We start from the raw sequence: 5116 nt of genomic DNA on the forward strand, positions 1-5116 counted from the left end.
CCACCCCAGGCCCACCCTCACCAAGTTCAGGGACCCACGGGGGGCCCCCCCCACCCGAGTCCTGGGGACCCAGCCCAGACCTACCCACACCATGTCCAGGGACCTACCCACACCAAGTCTAGGGATCCACCCCAGAGCCACCCACATGAAGTCCGGGGACCCACCCCGGGCGCACCCGTGCCGAATCCAGGGCGCAAAAACTCAGGGTGCAAGAGAACACCGCAAGCCTTTGCAAACATGCGGCACCGCCGACATCACCAGCTTCACCAAGAGCCCGGCTCAACCGGGAGGAACCGGCCGTGCTGGCCTCTCTCCAGGGCCTTGGAGGCCCACAGGCTCCTGGAGCGCCACCTGGTGGCGGCACTGAGGTGGACCGTTCTAGGACAAACATCACTCCTGGAATTCAAGTATATTTAAGTAACTGTGAGGCCGGTGTGGTGGCTCACGCCTGAAATCTCAATACTTTGGGAGGCCAAGGCAGGAGTTCAAGACCAGCCTAGGCAACACAGTGAGGCAACACAGTGAGACCCTCTCACTACAAAAACTAAAAAGTTAGCCAGGCATGGTGGTGTGCACCTGTAGCCCTAGCTACTCTGGAGGCTGAGCTGGGAAGCTTGCCTGAGCCCAGGAAGTCGGGGTTGCGGTGAGCCATGATTGTGCCACTGTACTCCAGCCTGGGCAACAGAGCAAGACCTCAACTCAAAAAATTAAACAAATGCAAATAAAAGCAAAAATAAGTTGAGCATTATTGGTCCAATTAGGAAGATTGAATGTGGAACATATACTGGATACTAACGTAGTGTTAACGTTAAACTTCTCAGGCGTGATAACAGGCTGTGCTTGTGTGGAATGTCCGCATTCTTAGGGGATCAGGCTAAGTAGTATAACAAGTAAAATGTGACGTCCGTGTGAAGGACAATAAATGATTCATTTCCAAAAAATAAAGTAAGATTTGCTGACATGGCCAAAAAATAAGACAAAGGAGGGCATGGTAATAGTCACAGCTTAGTTAAAAATAAGAAAGCTGAAACCCTCCAATCAAACAACAACTTATTTTAACCTTATTTGGACCAAAAACTGCTTAGGTGAAGTCCAGGAAAAATTGTAACCTTTGTATTACTCAGTCAGTGAGGAGGCAGGGGAGGGGGTCACACATTAGAAAATAAAAAGCTGGTGGCTCAGCCTGTAATTCCGCGCCTTGGGAGGCTGAGGTGAGTGGATTGCCTGACCCGTGGGTTAGAGACCCGCCTGGGCAACTTGGCAAGACCTCATCTCTACAATAAATCAGAAATGAGCTGGGCGTGGTAGCGCGCACCTGTAGTTCCAGCTACTTGGAAGGCTGAGGCGGCAGGATCGCTGGAGCCCAGCAGGTCGAGGCTGTGGTGGCCGGGAGCGGTCACTGTGCTCCAGTCTGGGCGACAGAGTGATACTCCATCTCAAAAAAATAAAAAAAGAAAGAAAAGAAAAAGCTTGTTGTAAGCCGGGCGCAGTGGCTCACATCTGTAATCCCAGCACTTTGGGAAGCTGAGGTGAGAGGATTGCCTGAGCTCATGGGTTCGAGACCGGCCTGGGCAACTTGGCGATACCTCATCTCTACAATAAATAAAAAAATTAGCTGGGCGTGGTGGTGCATGCCTGTAGTTCCAGCTACTCAGAAGGTTGAAGCGGAAGGATCCCCTGAGCCCAGCAGGTCAAGGCTGGGGTGGCCATGAGCATGCCACTACACTCCAGCCTGGGTGACGGAGGGAGACTCCAACTGCAACGCAAAAAAAAAAAAAGGTAGCTGGGGTGTGGCAACACACACCTGTAGTCCCAGCTACTCAGAAGGCTGAGGCAGAAAGATCGTCTGAGCCTGAGGCTTCGGTGGCCGGGAGCGTGTCCCTGCACTCCAGGGTGGGTGACGGAGTGAGACCCCAACTCAAGAAAGAAGGAAAAAAAAGGAGACCTGGGTTGTGGGGTCAGCAGTGAGGCTGAGGTCACCTCACGCTCCCCTCAGGGTGACCTCTGTGCCTCTGCCTTGTTGTCTTTGAGAGGTCAAATGCCAAACCTATGAGCAGACAGAAACTGGGAAAGATGGCGTGCTACCTCAGGGCTGTGGAAAGTGTGGAGGCCGGAAATCAGAACCCCCACTTATAAGAAAACAAAGCACAGAATGTCCAGTTATTTGGACAACCCCACAGCATCTTGAAAGCATAATAAGGATAAAAGGGAAAAAAGGCAAGATGTGTTGGTGTGCACCTGTAGTGCCGGCCCCTCTGGAGGCCAAGGCAGGAGGATCGCTTGAGCCCAGGAGTCTGCGCCCAGCTTGGACAGCATGGCAGGACCCGGTCTCAAAACGTGTTTTCTTTCTTTTTTTTTTTTTGAGTTGGAGTCTCACCGTGTCGCCCAGACTGGAGTGCAGTGGCTGCTCCCGGCCACCACAGCCTCGACCTGCTGAGCTCCGGCGACCCTTCCGCCTCAGCCTTCCGAGTAGCCAGAATTACAGGCATGCGCTACCACGCCCGGCTGATTTTTTTTTGATTTATTGTAGAGATGAGGTCTCGCTGCCCAGGCAGGTCTCGAACCCGCGGGCTCAGGCAATTCACACACCTCAGCCTCCCAAAGGCGCGGGATGACAAGCTGAGCCACCGAGCTGGGCTAAAACATGTTTTCTTAGGGAAAAAAGGAATCGCCCTGGAGGGGCTTCATGAAACATCAGCCCTGGAGGCGGGGGGGCGCTCACTGCCAGCAGGGCTTTCTCAGCCTCCATGACTGAGCACACTGGGCAGGCCAAGGGCAAAGTGGCCGGCGGGCAACGCTCGGGGCAGGGAGCCTGAGTCACACAGATGTGCAGCCACCCCGTGCGCCGCTGGTGGCTGTGCGTGGGGGCCTCCCTCCGGGTGGGTGGTGGTCCTGGCCGAGGACGTGCAGCGGCTGCCTCCCCAGGGCCTCCCGCTGGACCGTCTGGGCTGCCCCCTCAGGCCTCCCCAGTGCCTCCGCCTGGCCCGAGATCCCCACTCTGAGGGGCTGGGGAAGGGGCCCAGGGAAGGGCAGGCGCCCCCGCAGAGCCTCCGGAACCTTCCAGGCCCTTCCCAGGGGCCGCACCTCCCACCCAGACAGGCTCCCGGAGACAGCAGCAGAGCGAATGGCCTAGACGCCCCCAAGGTCTCACTATGTCACCCCGGCTAGAGAGCAGCTGCACCAGCCTTGACCTCCTGGGCTCAGGCAATCCTTCTGCCTCAGCCTCCTGAGTAGCTGTCGCTGGCGTGTCCCACCACCATGCCCAGCTAGTTTTTTAATTTTCTGTAGAGACGAGGTCTTGCTGTGTTGCCCAGGCTGGTCTTGAACCCCTGGGCTCAAAAGATGCTTCAGCCTTTCAAAGTGCTAGGATTTCAGGCATGAGCCACCGTATCCAGTACACCAATTTCTTATTTTTTTATTATTATTGTTTTCAATCAGCTTTCTCAGGTTGAATAAAAATTTATTTTTTAATTTTATTTCTCTTCTCTTTTTTTTTTTTCTTTTTTTAAAGAGACAGGATCTTCCTCTCACCTAGGCTGGAGTGCAGTGGCACAATGATAGCTCACTGCAACCTTGAACTCCTGGGCTCAAGCAATTGTCCCGCCTCAGCCTCCCAAGTAGCTGGGACTACAGGCATGCGCCACCACACCTGGCTAATGTTTTTTGGTTTTTTTTTTTTAGTCAGAGTCTCACTCTGTCACTCAGGTTGGAGCACAGTGGCACCACAGTCTCAACCTGCTGAACTCAGGCAAGGCTTCTGCCTCAGTCTTCCAAGTAGCTGGAACTATAGGCACACGCCACCACAGCCAGTTAATTTTTTTATTTATTGTAGAGACGAGGGCTTGCCAAGTTGCCCCAGCTGGTATCAAACTCCTGGACTCAGGCAATCCTCTCACTGCCGCCTCCCAAAGTGCTGGGATTACAGGCGTGAGCCACCACACCCGGCTAATTATTTGTGTGTGTGATTATTATTTTTTGTTGAGATGAGGCCTCGTTATGTTGCCCAGGCTGGTCTCGAACTCCCGGCCTCAAGCAATCCTTCCACCTTGGCCTCTCAGAGTGCTGAGATTACAGGCATGAGCCACCATGCCCAACCTCAACTACCTATTTCTTCTGAGCTGATAACCAAGACAGAAAATAACTTACATTTATGTCACGCTTTCCAACCCACTGAGCTCTTTCACATAAGGACCTCAATGAAGCACCATCATAGAATGTGAAGAAGATCGTGTCTTTATAACTTTATAAATGAGGAAAGTGAAGTTCAGAGAGGTCAAACAAGGGGCCCATGGTCACACAGCCATTCCGCTTTCCCCCTGTATCCAGCGGCTCAGAGCAGAGGTCACAGCTCTCACTGACTCGGAATCACCTTTAGCGCTTCCACTGCTGCCCGCCTCCCACCCCAGGGGCTCCTCTGATTGACCCAGGGCTAATCTGGACGCCGGGGTGATGCTAGCGTCCACCAGGGCCGAGAGCCACGGCCCAGCACAGCTGCCCAGGCTGTCCAGACATCCGCCAGGGCCCTTGGACACGAAGCTCCTGGCGTCAGCGGTGTGTGGGCTGGGAGTGTTCAGTTCTGAGACGCCTCAGAGCCACGGAGCTCAACCTGAGGGACTCGGATCAGGTGTCCCCAGGTCAGCCAGGTGTGGGATGGGAGCGGGGGGCTTATTCCGAGCGCCTGGGCCGAGCCCCTGTCCTCCTCGGAGCAGGGCTCATGTCTTGAGACCCCTGTTCCTCGAGGCCCCGCTGTGCCAGGCATGAGGCCAAGACCTGCGGGTGGGGGACCCAGGCAGCGGTGCCTGCCCTCGGGGCATGCCTGGGGAGAGCCCTCCGACATGGCCAACGAGCGTGCAGCCCACTGCCGGAGAGCTCGGCCCACGAGGGTGTGCTGCATGAGCCCGGAGCCCGGGGGCAGGACTGCTCCGGAAAGTCCCGGGAGCCGAGGCTGCGACTGGAGGACTGTGGGCAGTGTCCTTGATGCCTTATTTATTTATTTGTAGTGACGGGGTCTTGCTATGTTGCCCAGGCTGATTTCAAGCGATCCTCCTGCCTCAGCCTCCCGAATAGCTGGGATTCCAGGTGTGTCCTCCCCCACGCCCGTCTCTTATGTTTTTTT

Source organism: Carlito syrichta, unplaced genomic scaffold, assembly GCF_000164805.1.
Source record: "Carlito syrichta isolate Samal-C Ts95f unplaced genomic scaffold, Tarsius_syrichta-2.0.1 Scaffold304626, whole genome shotgun sequence".
NCBI classification, from domain to species: Eukaryota; Metazoa; Chordata; class Mammalia; order Primates; family Tarsiidae; genus Carlito; species Carlito syrichta.